Here is a 21291-nt window from a genome sequence, read left to right on the forward strand (position 1 = left end):
TTACAAACAACACAACACACATAACATTTGGGCCTTGGTAGAAGGTTACTTTTAGTAGAAAATATAGGATTTTCTAGGAGATACAAACATTTACTACAAACTCTTACAAACATTTACATCAAACATTTACAAACACTTTCATACAAGCAATGACACTAAAATACTTATGAACTCACCAGCTTTAATGCTGATCTACGCTTTCAAAATAACTTGTATTCTCAGGTCACCAGTAGACAGGTACCGATGACCAGGTTTTGAGAAGATGGAGCATGTTCAAGACTCATCTCTTATTTTGATTCATATTTTTGGTGTCTTATAAACTATACGCAGAACACACTTGTATAAAAATTATATTATTAATGCAATGGATGATGTTGATGCTTGTTTATTATTATGCATTGTTGTGATACTGTACATGACGTCCTCCGCCCCCGAACGTTTCCGCCGTTCAGGTTTTGGGGTGTGACAATATCGAGTATTTTATACACTTCCAAAGTATATATATATATATATATATATATGTGTGTGTGTGTGTGTGTGTGTGTGTGTGTGTGTGTATTTTAGTATGTTTACGGGGCATACAATTCATGTATATGTAATTAATTCAATAACTAAATAATTAACAATAATTTAGTTTTGTATAAATATAGTATATACTTTATAATTATACCTGTTGAATATTGACAGTATATCTCTAAAAAATTCTAGTTTCAATGAGCAGAGTAACGCTCGTGAGATTAACCGAGTATATAAAAATAATCATTTTTATAACATATTTGTAAAAATAAACAAATATAATTTCACATGTATTCTCTCCCAAAAGTAATACAAACATTTAAAAATGGGAGTAGTGAAACTCACTTAGTCGCAGAACAACAAACACGAACAGTGATATGCGAATGTTTCTCGGATAAAACCATCCAACGGCTTCTCGGGAGTTAGCCTTTGTCACACCCCCAAACCAGGATGGCGGAAACGTCCGGGGGTGGATGACTTTCATGTATTGTATCATAACATAGAGAATAATAGTGACCAAAGCAAACACAACCATCATAAATATAATTGAAAATGTTACATTGTTGCATGAGTTAGATGTTTCAAAATCAATTACAGTATGATGATAAAAATGAGTTTTGTCTGACGCCTAAGCATCCCATCCTCAAAACTTGGTAGTTACTTGTTTTAGTGATTACCTGAGAATACAAGTAGTTTTGAAAGAGTGTCAACAATTGGTGAGTTCATAAGAATTTGTAATGAGTGAAATGTAAGCATTTCCTTGTAAATGATAGTGTTTGTTTCCAGAAAATCCAATAATTTCCTTAAAATAAATTTTAGTCTTAGAAAAACACTAAGACCGGAGTGTACAAGTATTTCCATACTTAAACTAGTAATGTGCAGTTTTAAATTTATATAAAACCGTTTGAATGTATGTTTTCATGTAAACTAAGTGTATCGTTGTTTCCCCATGTGAGTTATTATAATCGTGCTAACGACATAGATGGTCTGTTACGACGTTCTTCAGGCGTCAGAATGTTATGACATTTGTCACCCCAGACTTGTTGGTCTAGCTGTTATAAGCAGCTTAGGTGTGGGATTATCAGTCCCGTATAGATCTATACACAAGTATCATGTTATCTTACGGGAGACTCCGGTTATAATACATGACTTTTGTATGTACACTGATTTGTACGGTGAAGACTTTAACTCACAAAATTTGATTCAACGAGTTTATGTATAGTGAAATGAAAAACCCTTTAGTAAGTGGAAATATTACCTTTCCATAGAAATTTCATAATGTAGAATAATTATACATTTAAATAATTATTTATTCGCCCCAAAATGGTAAAATAGTGTAAATGACCCATAAACTATACCTATTATAGTTTATAATAAATGTTTCGTTGTAATGAAAATTCTTGTGTGTACAGTTATTACTTTTCTATAATAATAAAATAGTATACAAAAATTATATATATATATATATATATATATATATATATATATATATACCTTAATAAGTATTTAGCATGTTTTGCTGAATTTTAAGAGATACAAATTTTTTTGCGTTATTTACAATCGGTTTATGCACTAGAAAACACTGAATCTTATTGGTCAATAGATTATTGAATGAAGCACGTTTTGAAATGGTCAAAGAAGATGAATGGGTATTGAGTTGAGTTCTTATCTAGCCCGTGAGTTAATGGATTGATCAATATCAAACTCCCCTTAATCTCGGCCATATCTCCTTTATCCTGGAACCCTCTCCTCCTATATTTTACGATCCTCCAATTTCATCAGCCTCCCTCCATAATCAATTGACCGAAGATCTTCACCATCACAACCACTCACGCCATCTCCAACCTCTCTCAGTCACCGCCGCCTGAAAACCACTTCACCGAGAAGCACCAACCACCAAACGGTCGCCCATATACCCCAAACACAACCGTCAGCCAAGAACAAGCACCGCCACCATCAACCTTCCACTGCCATCAACGAAGACAACCACCGGACACCCCGGAGATGACTTCCATGCGTGTGAGGAACAGGGCACCGGAGATGACTTTCATGGACGGGGGCTCAGTCCCCGGCTACCTATGTGCATATCAAAATTCAAAACTTTTCAAAGACGCTCTCATACCTAAAACTCATTTCAAGTTCTACTCTCTCATCGACTTTATAAACCTGTCGAGATGCAAGGGAAAAGCATCCTACCCCCGCCATCATCCATTTCACCAACAGATGCTCACCAGCTTGATCTACGTGAGCAGGTTTGATATCCTCAACAACCTAATGTTGGTATTTTCGAAGAAAATCCTAACGGAGAGATAGGTCAGTTACTTCCTTTTCTTGTGTTAATCTTTGATTTTGATTTGAACATTGTCTCTTTTTTAGTTTTGATTCTCTTCGGTTCTTACTTGATCAAATCAACTCCACAAAGAAGTCGTCTTGAGCAGTAATGGAAGATGATGAAGATAGACAATTGATCAATTACTGCCTCTTTCTGGACCAGCAACGAAGCCCTAGATGCATTGGCAAAGTGTGATTATTTCATTCATGTTGTTTATTTTAAGCTTCACAGCAGGTAAACCCCTTAAAATTACTATTTTTTAAAAATCATATTAAACTTCCTTTGATTCAAAAATCTTGAAGTTGATTTCTATATTTTTGGAAAATTAGGTAAAGTGGAGATGAAGTCACCAGAGGCGTTCTGGTGGCAGCATCGACTTAGTCAATTTGGTGATGACTGATTCATAGCACAAATTAAGGAGGTATAATTCAACCTTGAATCCTAAAATTCCTAAATAAGGGCTCCAAAAAGCAGCATGTGGGTTTAACTACGTCTGTGATTCAAGGTTAGATACGGGCTCTATTTTGCTTTGGAATTTGTTTGGGGTTTTTACTCTATTCTGGTTTGTAGGCTCATGTATGCGTTTGGATTTGGAAAAGAGGTATCGAATGGAAAAATAGGGGACAAGGACATTCACTGATGGTGATTTAAGGGCAGAAGGGTATCGGTTTGAAAAAAAGCTTTGACCAAACCCTAAACCAACATGCGATTTAGGTATTATTTTTTTTAAATTTATTGCTTTTTTTCCTTACCGGTGCTTCTTTTTTGTTCTTACCTTTTTTTGTGACTTTAGAGGCTCCAATATCCGCAATCTCACCTTATCTGCCCCAATCTGGGTAAGATCTCTGATTTGACAACAACTTTGATTTCAAATTTCAATTATTTAGAAGTTATTCATTTTTCATATTTTGCATCTTATTCATTTTGGCTTCTGAATCTGGACTTTTCCATTTCCCCCCTACTTCTAAGGTGGAGCGTGTGACCCTTAACCAAAATATTTTGGCTGCTAATTAGTTTATTTAGCTCTAACGAAGGTACATTTAACTGTTCATTTAGCTGTCTACAAATCTCTTACCCTTGAGTTGTTTATAGTTATTTTCTTAATAGGATCTTTCTCCCCATCCTCCTTTGTATCTGAAAGCATTTGTTTACAAGCTGAAATAATGTAAGTTCTATAATTTTGTAGTTTTTTTGTTTAAACGTGATGTAGGCATGTACTTATGGTAAAGTATGCTGCCATTATCTAAGTAATCAAGTTTTGGTTTCATGTTATTGTACAATTGGTTGTGGCTGAAAGTGTAGTTTAGGAAAATTAGAATACTGTTATTGTCCAGTTAATTTGCAGGGTGGTGCCAAGAAGGTGTTGATCTACTCCATCCGTTGATATCCCTTTATTTGTTGTAAGGGTAAATGAGTCCAAATACAATCCTAATTTATATTAGATTCAATGCAACTGCATCTGTACACATAACCACACCATAAGTCTTTACATTTAAACCCTTATATTGTAGTCTCTAATGTTTTCTTTTATGTGGATTATTTATGCAGCTACACAAAAAATGGTAGTAAACATTACCTGATTCTTAAATTTGGTTATTTAGACCGACAATAAAAATATCATTTTGGGGAAAACAGAAAACACCAAAGCATAGCAGCAAAAAAAATGTAATCTTTTTTATATAGATTATCTTAGCAATATCAAAATTCCATATGCCTCTGTGATAGTTATTTTCTATATGTGAAAAATATTATGACTTTTGTATTCAATATATGAAAACCATTGTGACTGTTTGTCTTCAGTTTATTTTCAAAATAAGAAAATTTTCCTTTTAGGTAATGTTTTATTTTATTTCCTAGCAATTTGTTCGTTTCAATGGAAGGTAAAGTCTTTTTGAATTTTATTGATTGTCTCATTCATCGTATATTATCTTTTAATACAATGTTTTTACTATAAATAGAGATATTTGAAATCTGTTGAATGCTAGAAGTGAAAACATTAAATAGTTTTTAAATGATTTAAGTAGTGGATATTATCATGTGAAGCATGGTTTCTGCATCATAATTGACAGTTGTGTGTTGCAAAGTGTATTGACTTGAAAGACCAATTGTATGCGTGTATTTATACGTACTATTGCAGTAAGTATATCTAACTGCCACCAACATTTACAGCCATATGAGCAGCCGAATACCAAGAAATGATGGGGTTTTGAAGGAAATCTCACTTTAAAACCAAATAATAAATAAATGGAATGTCCTTTGTTTCTATATAAATTATTATTTATATTGTGTTGTTATTAATATCATAATTTTTATTTTATTTTCAAACATAGGAATTTACTATATCTTCGATTCGAAATTTTATTATCATTTAGGTGAAACTTACTTCTATAAATTAATATGATCGTTTTTTATGTCATAGCTACTAATATCTAATGAACCACTAAGATAATAAATCATGTGTTTGTACACATTTGTAAACAATTGTAACTCTTCATTTTTTATTCTTACTGATTTCATATTTGCTAGAATGAATCTTATTAATAATTTTTTAGATGTAGTAAACTATTTGTACAAAAAAACTAATTGTCACTAGAAACTATTTTATGAAAGATTCACACCCGTCGCTTGGCACGGGTAAACGACTAGTATATATACCTTGCTCAACAGGATACAAAAGTGTTAAAGTTTCATAAACTATACTTATATAGTTTATTGTAGTAATTGATATTTTAATACCCAGTATATACGTATATTTCATAAATAGGGGCTAGTATACTTAGATGTCCATAAATAACAAGTAATTTATATATAGCATAAATAAACGGATCTTTATTACGAGAATGTTCATTTGACTAGTTTTTGACCTTTAACGTCACAAACGGCAAAATAGTGAGGTATAGTTACGTAAAAACTTATTTTTACGTTTTTGTGACTTTTATGTCAAGTTAACTTTATATATTTTAAGGGACAAGTGAACATACCTTTAAGGGTATATAAGCTTAGGTACCCAAACCCATCATAATACATCGTTTTGTTTGATATATTCATTATAATATTCTTAAACTTCAATCCATAACTTGATTTACTTTCAAAATTTTCAAAATTTCACTATTATCTTCCTCTTACATCACATCTTTTTGCCGAACACCTACTAGGCTATATATATTATAGTTGAAAATGAAAATTATATAAGAGGAAGATAAATGTGAAATTTATAATTTTTTTTTAAAGTAAATCAAGTTAGAAGTTGACTTATAAGAATATTGGACAATTACCATGTGTGTGTGTGTGTATATATATATATATATATATATATATATATATATATATATATAAATAATACAAAACGATGTAGTATGGTGAGTTTGAGTACCTAAGCTTATATACCCTTAAGGGTATATTCACTTTTCCCATATTTTAAACACATATTTTTAGTCAAAAACCCACCAAAGATGGTGCCATAACCTAGTTATCACCATTTTTGTTAGATTAATCATATTGTTTCTTAAAATATCCTAGTTTTTATAGTTTTATGTTCATGCCTTTTACATGAGAATATCTAGCATAGTTGTACTTATCTTTCACGGTTTTGTATTTTTAGCAAAAGTTTGCATGTAAAAGTTCATAAGCTTGGTAGTAACACTATTTCATGTATTTAGCACTTTTACACAAAAAGTAAGAAAACATATTTAATAATTTGTATATTAACACAAGTTCTCTTGTGTTTTACTTGTATTCTCCCCTAAAACATAGAAATCTCGAAAAAGTAGAGGGGTATGAACTCACCTTATGTGTTTTCTTGATGAGTGGAAGGTTGTAGATGAGATGTTTCAAGTCAAGAACACTTGAAAAATACTTGAAGATTTGATGGTCCTATGAACATTAATACGTGAATATGTGTGTAAATGGTTCAAGATTAGTATAGAAGTATGTAGAATTATTATAGGTTGGAGGAAGTACTTACCCAAAAAGACACAAGAACAATCTTTGGAAATATCGTTGCTAGAGAGGGAGTAAGAGTTCTTTTTGGAGAGAAAAGTGAATTAGTGGAAGTGATGGGGAAATGAGGAACATCTCCTGATCGTGGATTATAAGGGAGAAGTAAAGCAAGTGGAGGGGTGGTTAGGAGGAATTATGAGGGGGACAAGGATTTGACCAATGGAGTACTAGCTAGAGTTAGAGAAGTGACATAAAGGAGACTTGTGTCATGATAGGGGAATCACTTGTGCTAGTAACTTTTAGGTATAAAATAATAGAAATCTTTATAACTCTTGATATTATTTTATAAAATGATGTGCTTTATATAAAATAAAGCTTCAAGATGGGCATAAAATATGATGTTAGAGGGTCTAAGATGTGAAAAATATGGGTTTGATGGAAATCCCGAAGTCAAAAACTCCGAAAATGAAGAAAAGTCTGAAACTGTCAAATTTCCGAAGTGGGGTGCGAGGCTGAGGGGAAGTCCAAAGTCATCAGGGGTTCCGAAGTGGTTGGGGGCGAACTTAGCAGACTTCCGAGACGGGTCAGTTTCGGAGCGATTTCTTTCGAAGCCACTTAAATTTCGAGGCGATAAGGTTCCAGAGAGAGAAGACCCAAGATTGCTGGATTTCCGGAGTGAAAAGGTCTGAGATAGAAAGAGCTCCGAGATTGCGAGGGTTCCGGAATGAGAGGGTCCGAGACAGCAGCCACTCCGAGATTAAGAGGGTCCGAAGTCAACTTGTCCTTAGTGGCAAAAACTCCGAAATTAGCTTGTTGTTTCTCGTTTTCTCCTCCCATTTTGAGTGGCTTTCAACATATTGAAGGGTTGGGATGGTATGGGTGTTTATGGGAAAGGTTAGAAGTGAGGTTCTTGTTACCAAGAGAGATTTAGGAGAGATAGAGAGAGAGGGAGAGATGGAGAGAGATAGAGAGAGAGATTTTTAATCAAGCTTGCGAGAGGATAGAGAGTTAATATTTTGTGTTGGAGATGGAGAGCCAAGGCCTCTACTTATAGTATTCAAAGAGCCTTCATGCATCAGGTAAGATTGGATACTTACCCACCAAGGCTTTAGAGTAGTGACTTTCATTGCACCTTGGAGGGTGTTGTTTTAAGGTCGGCCCAAGTGGTCGAACCTACAACATGATTGGTGTTTGTAGCCCCTGTTATGGTTTCGCCCCGTAGTGTCGGTTTTATGAACCCTACTACATTGGGTTACGAGTATTATTTAATCCCAAATAATATATATCTGAACTATCAAGTTTGTTACATTACTAACCCTTATTGGAAAATCCAGAGAGGTACTTTGTATTCATACTTGTAAGTTGTATATTAGGAAGATTAGGAAAACATTGCGTAAATCCTAACATACTAGTACCAGTTGAGTTGAACGAGTTGACTTATTGACTCTGTTTGACCCAAAGTTGACGGTAGGCCTGGCAATTATGTCGTGTTCGGGTTGGCGTGTCGCGGGTTGGTGTGTCGCGGGTTGGCGGGTCAAAATATGCCAACCCTAACACGACCCATTTAAATATACACGTCACGGTTTGGCGGGTTTGGAACATAAACACATATATGACTCACAACCCATTTATTTATACGGGTTCGTGGGTCAGATTTGGATTCGTGTGGGTCAGATTCCATAAATAAAATTGACAATTAAACATAAATAAATTTTTGATGGTTGATGCAAACATATCCGAATTTTAGACATTTAAGTCTTAAACATCCAAATGAAAATTAAAAACATTCATAAAAACATGTTACAGACTTAGCCTTACAGGTTACAACTTACAACCTTAGACCATCCACCACGAGTGAAAATGTCAAAACAATCAAATTGTCTATGAATCAATGGTATATATTATATAATACTTATTAAATATTAATACTTGATACATAAATACATTTAAAAATAAAATAATTTTTTTATTAAATATAAACGGGTTGGCGGGTCAACCCGTTTATTTTTTTAGAAACTCATATATGACCCGTTTAATAAACGGGTTGGCGGGTTGAAAAACTCAACCCAAACCCATTTATTTCGTGTCGTGTCACGGGTCGTGTCGAGAATTGTCAACCCTAGTTGACGGTTGTCACCGCTTTTAGCTACATATGACTAACAAGTAACTTAAAATACTTGTATATCGAGAGAGAGTGTCGAGAAGAATGGTGTAGGAAATGAGTAAAAATATGAGTTATATTTATAGTCAAACTATTTTCCTAATGCTCCCCTTAACTTATAAATATTAACATTTATAATATTTTAATCCAAAATAATAATTATTTAAATAGACTCAACAGTATTTGTACAAAATGTTTGATTTTTATTTTTACAATCATATTTTAATCCAAAATAATAATTATTTAAATAGACTCAACAGTATTTGTACAAAATGTTTGATTTTTATTTTTACAATCATAACCCATTTACGACGTAGTTTAATAATATTCTAATTTACATCGTATATCTTTAATAAATTGTCAACATGGTTATAAAGTGTAAGTTTGATAAAAGTAAGGGTTATACAAAATAATACCAAAATATTCCATTTTTCATGTTGACCCGTATCGTTGATACATATTTAACGACGTAATTTATACTTTGTTTTACTACATAAATGTTTGATAAATTATATTATTTAGTTACATAGGGTTAGAAATAAATCATATTAAAAGCATAGGGTCTGATATGTAAATAATAAATTATTAAAGACAGTAGGACCCACTTGCTTTATATATAATATTGATATTTGATTTCGTCTGTTAATTTGGTCGACGTTCTTTTGTTGCCTGACGATCCCTTACCAGCCTTTTATGGTGCGTGTCCGCCATCCTTGCCTGGTGTGCGCCCGGCGCCCCAGGCAGCCTTGCCCAACTCCTTGCTAATTGGGCCTGAATTGGGCTGGCTCAAGGCCTGACTTAATTACTCTTGACCTAATTGTCCCCTATAAAGTGAACAATATCTCTTCCATGGAGAGGGATCTTCCCCCTGCTCAACCGCCGCCCTAGACTCTGGCCGGGTGGCTCAGCCGCTACCCTCCGCCTTCAGCCACCATACACCACCCCCAACACTAAGATGGTTCTCTCAAGCTAAGGAGAACCATCCTACCCCTACCAGCCGATCTAACTTGATCATCGGAGGTTACTCCCAGGTACAATCCCTGGGGGCGGTTCTAACGACCTTGCCTTTTGTGATCTCGCAGATTTCCTCCGGCGTAGGAGCGCTTCCTTAGAGCAGGTGGTCGGAGTCGATGTTGCATCATTTGACGCCATCCCCGACTTGAACGAGCAGCTACCATCACGTTGTTGCCTAGATTTGTTCAGATCTGCTGCGTTTCAGCTCAGGTATGCTCAGATCTGTTCATGTCTAGCACCATTTATTCAGATCCGTTTGGCTCTTGCCAAGATCTGGTTCACCATTGTTTTTATCTGCTTCGTTTTTGCTCATATATTTAAATATGCTTCGTTTTAGTTCATCTGAGCATCCCTTTAGTTTAAAAAGACTTTATCGATTCTATTGTTTTATTTATAATTTGATGGGTTGTTAAGTAAGTCATGAAGCAAGAAGCTCTTATGAGTTCTTAACCCATCTTTGTTTATATTTTGGTGTTTTATCAAGAAACTTGAGAAGAATGGGAATTTTCGTCGTTAATTACCCTATCTCCAGTTGCTTTTATCAAGAAATCACACTTAGTTTGCAATTTTCTTTGTACAACTTCATTCAAGTTATTTATTTAGTGCTTCCTTTAGAAGCTTAGATAAGGAAAATGAAATTTTTTCAGATTTGTTTCTTGTTCATATTTTGATGGCTTGCTGAGCAAGTTGAAGAGAAAAGAAAGTTTTATGAGAAGAAACCCCTATCAGATGCATTTTTTTTTTATATCTTGGGGTTTTTTCAACAAGTTTGAGAAGAAAAGAAATTTTTGCTGTTTATTTGATGTTCTCTTTAGAAGTTTGAAAAAAGAAAACAAGTTTTTATGGGTTTCACGTTACTTCATCTTATTTTGATGATTTATTGAGCAAGATGAGGAGAAAATAAATCTCCATAAGCTTTTATTTTATTTTCAGTTCATATTACCAAGAAAATCATTTTTAGTTGACGATTTTCTATGTACAAGACCCTTTCAGATATGTTTTGTTTATGTTTTCGGGTTTGTTCAACAAGTTTGAGGAAGAAAGAAGCTTTTATTCCATCTTCAATTCACATATTATCAGAAAATCGTTTTGTTTAGATTTTATGTGTAGAACTTCAATCTTTGAGTTTGTTTGTAACTATAACCGTAATGCATGTACATTCCTCAAATCCCTTTTAGTTGGGTTTTGCTGAGTACAACCTCATTCTTTGTTTTTAAACACTAATGTACTGTATATTTCACAAACCCACCAAAGAAATTGTTTATCCCTTTTACCAAAGCGCAAAAATATAACAGAAACCTTTGACACCTCATTTCAAAATTACACTTATATTACCGCCTCAAATTAACTCTTACGGTTTACTGCTCAACATGTAAACAAATAATAAAAAATGATACAAGAATGGTGCAAGTTGTTTTGCCTCTCCACATATGACAAAAACCAAAAACCTCTCCACATCTGACAAAAAGCAAAAAAAAGGTGGAGAAGGTAAATTATGGCCCATTTTGGCCAACAACAAATCTTCGTACTTAATAAAAACCACTCCTACATGCCACTTGTCATTCTTTTAGACTTCATTTTGCCACGTGTCCTCTTTTTGTTTAACCCAAAATTTGTTTTCCCGCTCATCTTCCCTTCTTTTGTTAACAGATGTCATCCCCAAAAATTAGGGATCCTAATTTAAAACCTCGGTTGTTATCCCAATAAATCAGGAATCCTAATTCATCTCTCAATTTATATATTTATACTATGCATTCCATTCATGCCTTTCAAAATCAACAATCAACATCCACAAATTTACCCATTCCGATTTTGAAACGACTTCAATTTTCTTGTGTCTTCTTCTTCATGTACTGAATGTGTTAATCTATAGGTTTTTGGGTTTAGATTTTTCTCGATCAGGAGGAGGAAGGTTTTTGGGTTCGAAATTTTCTCGATAAAGAGGAAGGTATTGTTTTTAAGGTTATCGACACCATATACATTTTCTATAATTTTCCAAAAAAAATTATACCACGTAAGTAACTCTCTGTTTTCTGATGCACGATCATCTGGTTATCGACTCTCTTTTTAGTTCACACTTAATCCTTGAAGACAATGTGTTCGATGAAATGATCGATTGAAAATTGACTTTGTCGGACTATAATATTCCTCCTCAGCATGAAACTCGAATGAATCTTAGGTTCCACTTCTGATTTACTGTTAATATCTTATGCATCCAATATTTATTTTCATAACTTGCACCATTTTGCTATAATTCTAAACGCACAAACAGTGATGTTGAAAGGAAATTTTAATGGCAAGATAGAAGTTGGTATTCTTGGCACCTTATACATGATTTTTTTTTTTAATTAGGTTTTATGAATGGAGATAATGCTTCTAAACATTATTATTTAAAATTTAATATTTATGAATGAAGATCAAGGCTTTCATACTTAATATATAAATTTCCCTTTAAAAAATTTAGGTTTCAATGTTTTATTGTTAGCTTAATATATAAATTTTCCAACACCAGGGTCAATAGGCGGACAAGTAAAGATACCTATGATTGAAGCTGATGAATTGGAGTTGGGGTGAGAATGTGTGTAGAGATTCGATTTTTAGTGTTGTGTTTCTTGATTTTAATTAAATAGATCTAATTGGTTCTTGAAATAGACATATCTTAGCGGACCATGAAGTAAACATGGATAAAGATTTTATTGATCCAATTTGAAATGATGTTCTTGTGGGAAGAATATATAGAGAGGGCCAATTATTATCTCCTTTTATTGATTTCTTAAACAAATAAATAGGTGTGTACTAATCAGGGCTTTGTGTTCTTGAAATAGAAATTTCTTGGAGGAATTCAAGCCCAGAAGCAGTTGGGACCGAAAATGTCTTGATCATCAGAATGTGAATACAGGTTAGGAAACTGGATATTCAACTTTGCATGCTATTTTTTAATTTGTTTGACTTCTGGGTCTTTTACTATGAAAAAAAAAGCATGGTGCTTTCATTATTAAGCCAAAAATAGCATGCTACTTTCATTTTTAAGGAAAAAATAGCATGCTACTCTCTTTTCTTAGCCAAAAATAGCAGGTTACTTTCATTTGTAATGAAAAATAGTATTCTAGTTTATTTTTAAACGAACAATAAGATGTTAATTTTGTTTTTATGGTAAAAATATCACTTGCTTTCATTTTTAAGGTAAAAAAGTGCATGGTAATTTCATTAAGCCAATAGTATCATGATACTTTCCTTTCTAAGCCACGCTTAGCAAGCTACTTTCATTTTTTACTAAAAGATAGCATTCAACTTTTATTTTGAAACCAACGATAACAAGCTACTTTTTAATATTTAGCATCCTACTTTTATTTCATCTTATTGCATGCAACATCTTTGGCAGATGACAACATCAACAGGATCCAATCTCAATTTCACCTGTTTTCATCTAAGCAAATTAAAATCGACTCTTTTATTTTTAATTATTTTGTATTTGTATTTGGATTATATTATTTTGGCTTCTTTTGGGTAAGCATATCATTCATTCCTGATAGCTAAAGAGGGTTATTTTCATCATTTTGTGTGACAAAATTTAGATGCTACCTCCTATTTGATTTTTTTGATCAAATAAAAAAAATTCCAAAGTATTATGAAAAAAATAGAAATTTAATGGTATAAGTTAGTATTGCATTTTAATGTTATCTTTCGTCCCTGTTCACAGTCAATGCAATAATTAAAAACACAATGAATGGTTTTTTTTTATGTAATCTATTACCCACATTGCATAACAGTTGGACCATTTTTCCCATGTTCATAGTGAACACAAGATTGGACAGATTGGAATTTTATTTATAACTTCATTTATCCCTGATGTTCTGACATATCACATATAATGGAAGCGGTTCACTCTTTTGCGGTTCTTACATAGCATCCTACTTTTATTTCATCTATGAAATAGTCATGCAGGAATAGAAATTTCATGAACTATGAGTTATGAAGGATGATGATTCTTTGTTTTGCTTCAATGTTCCTAGATGACTTTAACTTTTATTAGCAAGAGTTTGACGTTTTTGCTTATTGTTTTTTGAAAGCGAGAATTGGAGTCGTGGTTGTAATTTGTTGTGTATGAACCAACAATGACATGTTACTTTCATTTTTAGGGACACGATTTTTGTAAGGACACAATCACACATGTTTAATTTGCATTATTGAAATATTATACCTTGGTTTTTTTTAATTGTATTGGTATCTTAATGCAATTAAATATGTACTTACATCACCTTTGATGATTGATAAGTGTTTATCTGTATTTTAGTTTAGTAACTTTAAGTGGAATTTTTATTATTTTCAAATCATGCAAATCATATGATTCTATATGTGTGAATGTGATATAAGGGAAACTTTATCATTTTCAAATCATGTAACATTTGGATTAAAAAAGCAATTCGTTTGACTACAAAAGTCAATTGGTTGAATTATTTGTATGGTATGACATCATACTTTTATTTATTTTTAAAAAAAATTCTCGATAGGACGTGGCCAAAAGATTAATGATGTTTTGCAACCATTTTACATATTAATTAAAATTAACGATAATGGTATTCAAACAAAACATCCAATGATGTTGTATAAATATAAATGTTTTAAAATTATGATTATTAATTATAAATTTTAGTCTATGTTATTTTATTTTTTCAACCCACGGTTATAACCTAATAAAGGTATAGAAAAGAACTACAAATACGTGTACACATTTTAAAAGCGAGAGGGTCCCACACGATTCAAAGAGATGGCAAGAAAAGACAAAAAGTAGCACGGGTCCCAAACAGGTCCATCTCTTTCCTCAGATGACTGGTGACCACCTTCCCGTACCGGGTTCTCCGATCATCTTGCCGGAATCAGCACAGGACTAACCCACACCGGTGACATCAATGGCCGATCACCACCTCCGGCAAACCAATTGTTTCACCGGTGACAACCATTACCAACAGTAATTGGTACAAACCATATTGCCAGTCGAAAAACTCTCCCAGTAGCGGTTCTGCCGGCCTGATCTAAAACACCACTGCATCCTCCGGTCGGCCGAAGACCATCACCTCACTACAGCGACCACCGGCACAACGTAGGTTCCACTTTCTAGGGTCACCACCGGTAAATGAAACCAAAACAACAAGTCATACCATTGACAGTCGTTGCGCTTCTTGACGCTGTCACTCCGACGAAGCCGACGACAGCAAGTATCGCCCGTCGCCGCCTATTTATCCTTCACTACCCGTCGACCTAGCGAACCAGTAACTTGTAGACCTCCAGTTATCGAGCCATCCCTCAGCAGCATCTCTAAAACCTCACCAATTACCCATCTCCTCTAGCAACCCCAACCGCAATCTTTGTTTCCCAGCAGTAGCCATTGACCTTTGTTTCTCGATTGTCACCGCCGACTAAAACCAAAACCGCCAGTCGATACCTGACAACAGTAGCTCCAACATCGACAATCGACACCGCCGGATCTCTTGCAACCGCCGAGTCATCAGAGCAGTGCCACCGACAGCGTCACTGCCCCGGCCTCTTTTACAAGCAATGAACTCCGGCGAGGAACCGAGCAAAGAAGTGAAATCATATTGAACCTGCAAGTCGTGGGTGTTTTCCTTTTGGTACCCTCATGTGACAACAGAGATGAGAACGAGATGCACTGGAGGATACTTCTTCCCCCAAAATTGATAAAGAAAGCGGTGGGCCTACACCAAATCTGTTGTAAAAAAAATAAGAAGAAGTTATATTTGGGCTGATCGTATGGGCTGTATTTCTCAACTTGGGTTTATCTCATGCCTTTTTATAGACAACCTTAACAACAAATATGGGCTATTATTGTATGACAAGAATCGGGCGCTCAAGGCTAGAATATTGCATTCCTACTCAACAAAAAAAAAGTTTTCATAATATACGTTATGATCCGGACTGCTCGATGTTTTTAAAAAAATAAAAAGATGGGGGAAGAGTAGTATGCTTTCGCTACTCCACGAAGCATTTCAGAAGATGATCATGATTGACAAGCTCAACTTTATTCGGACATCAAACACACTCACCAATTCTCGATGCAAGGTCTACCCATCTCTCATTTCTTAAATAATTAGCACATTCTACATATTATTTCTATTTAGTAAATCTAGAATATTTACTAAAACCCTATTATGATAATCACGGTATGCATTAACCTTCAGGAAGTCAAGGTATTTATGCAACAAATACTAACCTACTGCATAGTAGAAAATCTTTTTCCTTACGACATCTTATTTTCATATGAAAAGATGCCACACACCTTGATAATTGAATTGGCAAACAATTTCCGATTTAATCAAACCATTTTGCCTTCGTTGGTGCTTAGCTACTGATTGCATGCTAATCAAACATTTTACCAAATATAGAAGTAATTTGCCTTAAAACTTAAACAAAGGCACATGCTGTAAATAACTCCTAAAACTGCATGCTTACATGCCTTAACTGCCATTATCATGCATTATGGAATTAGACAACTTACTATTATTGTTTACAATGGCATGTACAAACGAATGAGGCTCAAACGTGCAAGAACAAGCCAATATTATACTTTCATGGTTCTCATTCTTCGCCCTTCTTAAAAAAGGAGGAGTAGAAGGGTTGGCACAACACTATGCAGAAATGTTATTCCGAGCAAAGAGCTGAACTGCATAACAAGCGGACATTCCCCTGGGAGACATTAGTGTTATGAATGAAAGAGCAGCTTCACAGCCCAATCTTCAGCGGCTGCATTGCCTAGAACCCAACAACCGAGCTGACCAGCTTCAGGCAGTCTTACTACTCAGCTCTCACCATTCGTATTGACCAACTCCTGCCACCTCGCTACTCAGTTTTCAGTAGTTGCGCCGCTCGGATCTCAACAACCAAACTATCCAACCCTTAGTAGCCTCAACTTTCGACAAACAGCCAAGACATCGAGTCACTGATCACCACTATGACTAATGATGCTGCAAAGCATCAGGCTCCATTGCACTTCAACCCGAACTGATCACCCGGACCAGACACAAAAGATTGCATGTTGTTGCGCCCAATCCTGCAAGGTTCAACATCCTTCCCTCGAGTCGCTTGGCTTCTCAGCCTGACTTCATTATAGCGGCAAGCTCCGCCTACAATGTTCAAAATCCTTGCCTTGAGTCGCTTGGCTTCTCAGCCCGACTCCATTATTGTGGTAAAGTCTTCCTGCAAGGTTCAACACCCTTTCCTCGAGTCACTTGGCTTCTCATCGCGACTCTATTATTGCGGCAAGCTCTGCCTGCAAGGTTCAACATCCTTGCCTTGAGTCGCTTGGCTTCTCAGCCCGACTCCATTACAGCGGCATGCTCCGCCAATAAGGTTCAAAGGCTTACAACCTTTCCTATATCATTCCACTCGATGCTCTACCGCGTGATGTATCTACGATTTCTAGCTCCTAAGCCCGATCCATTCCACGTGATGCTTTCCTGCGTAAGGTATCTATGATTGCTGATTGCTAAGCATGAACCATTGTGCTATGCCGCACAATATAAATCACGTGTCGTTGCGCACCGTAAGTCGCACATTATAAACTTGTGTCATGCTTAATACCATACATCTGGTGTCTATTCTCTTATAATCAGCATGGTTTCCCTGTGCTCGATGGTCAATAAGGCGTTTCTATAGCAAGCGTACCTTTTCAACAGGAATGCTATCATGGCAGCAACCTTGCTACCTATAAACTTTAAGCATCTCTGTTGCATGGCTCTCGGAAACAGTCTTGCAACATAACCGTTACCTATAGCATCGCCGCTTATCCATCAATATCTCTGTTTCCTGGCTCTCAGCAACAGTCTCACTGTGTATTCCCTACCTATAGCCTCACATCTCTGTTGCTTGGCTCTCGACAACAATCTTGTTGCGCAACCCCTACATATAGCCTCCATAGTTTCAGGTGATTCATGGCTTATTTTAGTTCATTTGGTTTGTCCTTGTGAGTAAAAGTTACTCCAGCAACTTAGTCTGTAGATCTGGACGTTTTAGAGGTTCCAAATGCATAAAAATGTCACCTTGATGGTTGTTATCTGTGACAACCCGAAATTTCTATCTTGTACAGTTATTCAATCCAATCAAAGTCAGACTCGTTTCTGCTATCATTTAGCATTGTTTAGGGTCTGTTTGAGTTTTCCAAGTCCTGCACATGCAAGATTAGGCTATAGGATTGAGTTCTCAAAGTTCATAGTATCAAAATCGGGCCAAACACTCCTTCAAGAGCAGTGTACGACCGTACACATGGGTGTACGGCCGTACACCCCCTCCTGGTCGTACACTCTCAAGTATATAAGTGATACTTAGCCTTCATTCAACTCTTTTCACACTCCTAAGTCAAGAAATCGATTATCTCTCAACTATCTTTAACATCCATCATCCAGATCTTCAAAAATGTAAGAACTCCTTCCATTTCTTTGTGATTATCCTTCTTGATGTTGAATCACCCTTTGATTTCATCCATGAAATTACCCTTTTTGGGTAGATCTTCAAGTGTTCTTCACTTTCACCAAGAACACCTACTAGTTCTTGGACTTTAAACACCCCTTAAAGGCTTCTAATTCGTAAGTACCTCTTTCGATGCTTGTTACTTAGTAGATGTTCACCTTAAAAATCGTCCAAAGCAAGAACTTCAAGGAGTGTACGGTCGTACACACCTCATGTGGTCGTACACCCGTTTTTAGTGCATATTTAGGCCTTCAAAACATGTTATGTCCCAACATTAGATCATGGACACTTAGAGGATGCTAGATAGGACCTTTGAATCACCTTCTTGGCATATTCTGCAAGGAGTGTACGGCCGTACACTCCATGGCCATACACCCAGGTGGCCGTACACCCAAGTGGTCGTACACACCTTGGCTGTACACACTTGTGGCCATACACACCTTGGCCGTACACACTCATGTGTGGCCTTAAACCCCTTTTATGCAATCCTAAGCACTTGTAACACTTCAATCTAAGTGTTTCCTAAGTCCTAAGGTGTTTTCCTTACATGATTAGTTGTATAAACACTAATTATATACATATATGTGTCATTATATGTTTATTAGGATCCGTTTGTGCTCAAGTCTTCACTTGACACTTAGCATCCTACAACCGATCTTTCATTCGTATTACTCACTGCAGGTGAGTTCATACCCCTTAACTTATCTTTTAAATGATTTTAAATGCTTTTATGGGGGGGGGGAATACAAGTAGAACAATTATAGTTATTATATCAAATCATTTGTGATTAATAACTATTAAACAAATGGATTTCTTATACTTCAAACTGTTTTATCAAACAAACTGTTTCAAATCGTTTTATAAACTCTTTTATGTGTTAAACTCTTTTATCAAAACTCTTTTAAACTTATATTTTGTCAAAATCATGTCTATATAGATATAGTTATATAAGTAGGATTGAAAGGGCTTAGGACTGATAACTCGCCTTATTTCCTGTTCCTTGTTTGGTTGTGGGCTTAGGGTATCGGTTGTTTGTCCGAATATCGTTTGAATCTTAGTTATATATTATGTATATGTATATAGATATAAAAGTTCTTCGTTCGGTTCAATACCTTTGGGTAGTAAAAGTATAACAAACATTTTCAATCATTCAAATAACATTGCTAGTAAACTATAATAGGTATAGTTTAGGAAGTCACTACTTACTATTTCTAGAACAATGAAACACACAAAGAGTCAGTTCAAACATACTATAACGAGAAACAGTACATACTATAACGAGAAACAGAACATACTATAACGAGAAACAGTACATACTATAACGAGAAACAGTACATACTATAACGAGAAACAGTACATACTATAACGAGAAACAATACATACTATATACTAGACAGAGAGAACATACTACACACTAGACAAAGAGAACATACTATACAAATACAAGAATACTATAACATTAATGTGAGCCACTACTTCATGGCACGACAATATACTGTTGTGTCACGTTTTGTACCAAGAGTCTCCTGAAGGGAGATGTGAATTTGTGTATAGATCTATACGGGATTGACCATCCTACACCTTGCTGCTAGCTACAGTGGGACATGCAGGTCTACGGGTGACGAATGTCATACCATTTTCGACGTCTCGAACGTCGTGTTATACTAGTCGATCAAGTATGGTTACAATCTTATCACATTTTACCTTAATTAAACAAACAGGTTTAAGGTAGTTAGTACATTGGTAGTCACTTAGATAAAACTACAGTACATCTTTACTTTTCCCATTTCATTCACATTGTGATCTTCTCACATAAACGGTAATGAAAACTATATTTTGGTAATGATAGTCATACTTTGGGAAAATACTCACTTTTACAAAAGAACAAACATAAAGAACAGTTGGGTCTTGGTAGAAGACTACTTTAGTAGAAAATATAGGATTTTCTAGGAAGTTTACAAACATTTACATCAAACACTTACAAACTTTTACATCAAACATTTACAAACACTTTCTTCAAACATATACAAACAATGACACTAAAATACTTATGAACTCACCAGCTTTAATGCTGATCTACGCTTTCAAAATGACTTGTATTCTCAGGTCACCAGTAGACAGGTACCGATGACCAGGTTTTGAGAAGATGGAGCACGTTCAAGACTCATCTCTTATTTTGATTCATATTTTGGTGTCTTATATACTATTCAGAACACACTTGTATTAAACTTATACTATTAATGCAATGGATGTTGTTGTTGCTTATTTTACTATTATGCATTGTTGTGATACTATACATGACGTCCTCCGCCCCCGAACGTTTCCGCCGTTCTGGTTTGGGGGTGTGACAGATTGGTATCAGAGAATTGTTTATAGTGAATTGAGTATATCAACCCATAAAATATATACAACTATAAACACAACGGGATTAAAATACTCTGATCAAGAGTTTATACTTTTAAATAATAAAATATTTAACCAAAGTATACATACCTGCATTCATACTAAAATCAGTGTCACTAGGACAGAACAAAAGTATTACGATTGTTGGACAACACAAGTAAGCTTAGGGACATATAATCAGATCTGGGAGTGATATAGCCTTATCAACTATATCTTTCCGAGAAGTGATTAGCATGTGCCTAGGAATATTTGTGGTGTTGCATCAAGTCTAAAAACTTACCAACACTACTACAATGAAAACATTAGAACAGAACATAAACTTAAAATACTATAGGAGTATTTTGTGTTACTATAATTACTTATGTGCAAACTAAAAAGATCTTTACTAGTATGTCAATAGTTGTTGAGTGGATACGCTAAGGTTATATGTAACTAAGGTGTCATA

General features: G+C 35.0%; 1 long non-coding RNA gene across 4 annotated transcripts; it reads left to right on the plus strand.

Annotated features, from left to right (window-relative positions):
* Positions 1 to 2215: 2215 nt before the first annotated feature.
* Positions 2216 to 4120, plus strand: LOC145132146 (uncharacterized). Of its 4 annotated transcripts, none has more exons than XR_013717889.1 (4): positions 2216 to 3082; positions 3178 to 3353; positions 3419 to 3562; positions 3642 to 4120. It is a non-coding gene; the product is annotated as an uncharacterized LOC145132146 (long non-coding RNA). The 4 variants fall into 4 exon arrangements; XR_013717887.1 differs by having other exon boundaries at positions 2216 to 2829; positions 2893 to 3082; positions 3419 to 4120; XR_013717888.1 differs by having other exon boundaries at positions 2216 to 2768; positions 2893 to 3082; positions 3419 to 4120.
* Positions 4121 to 21291: the final 17171 nt, after the last annotated feature.

Source organism: Lactuca virosa, chromosome 8 (genome assembly GCF_052849685.1).
Source record: "Lactuca virosa cultivar CGN04683 chromosome 8, Lactuca_virosa_CGN04683_v6, whole genome shotgun sequence".
Taxonomy (NCBI): Eukaryota; Viridiplantae; Streptophyta; class Magnoliopsida; order Asterales; family Asteraceae; genus Lactuca; species Lactuca virosa.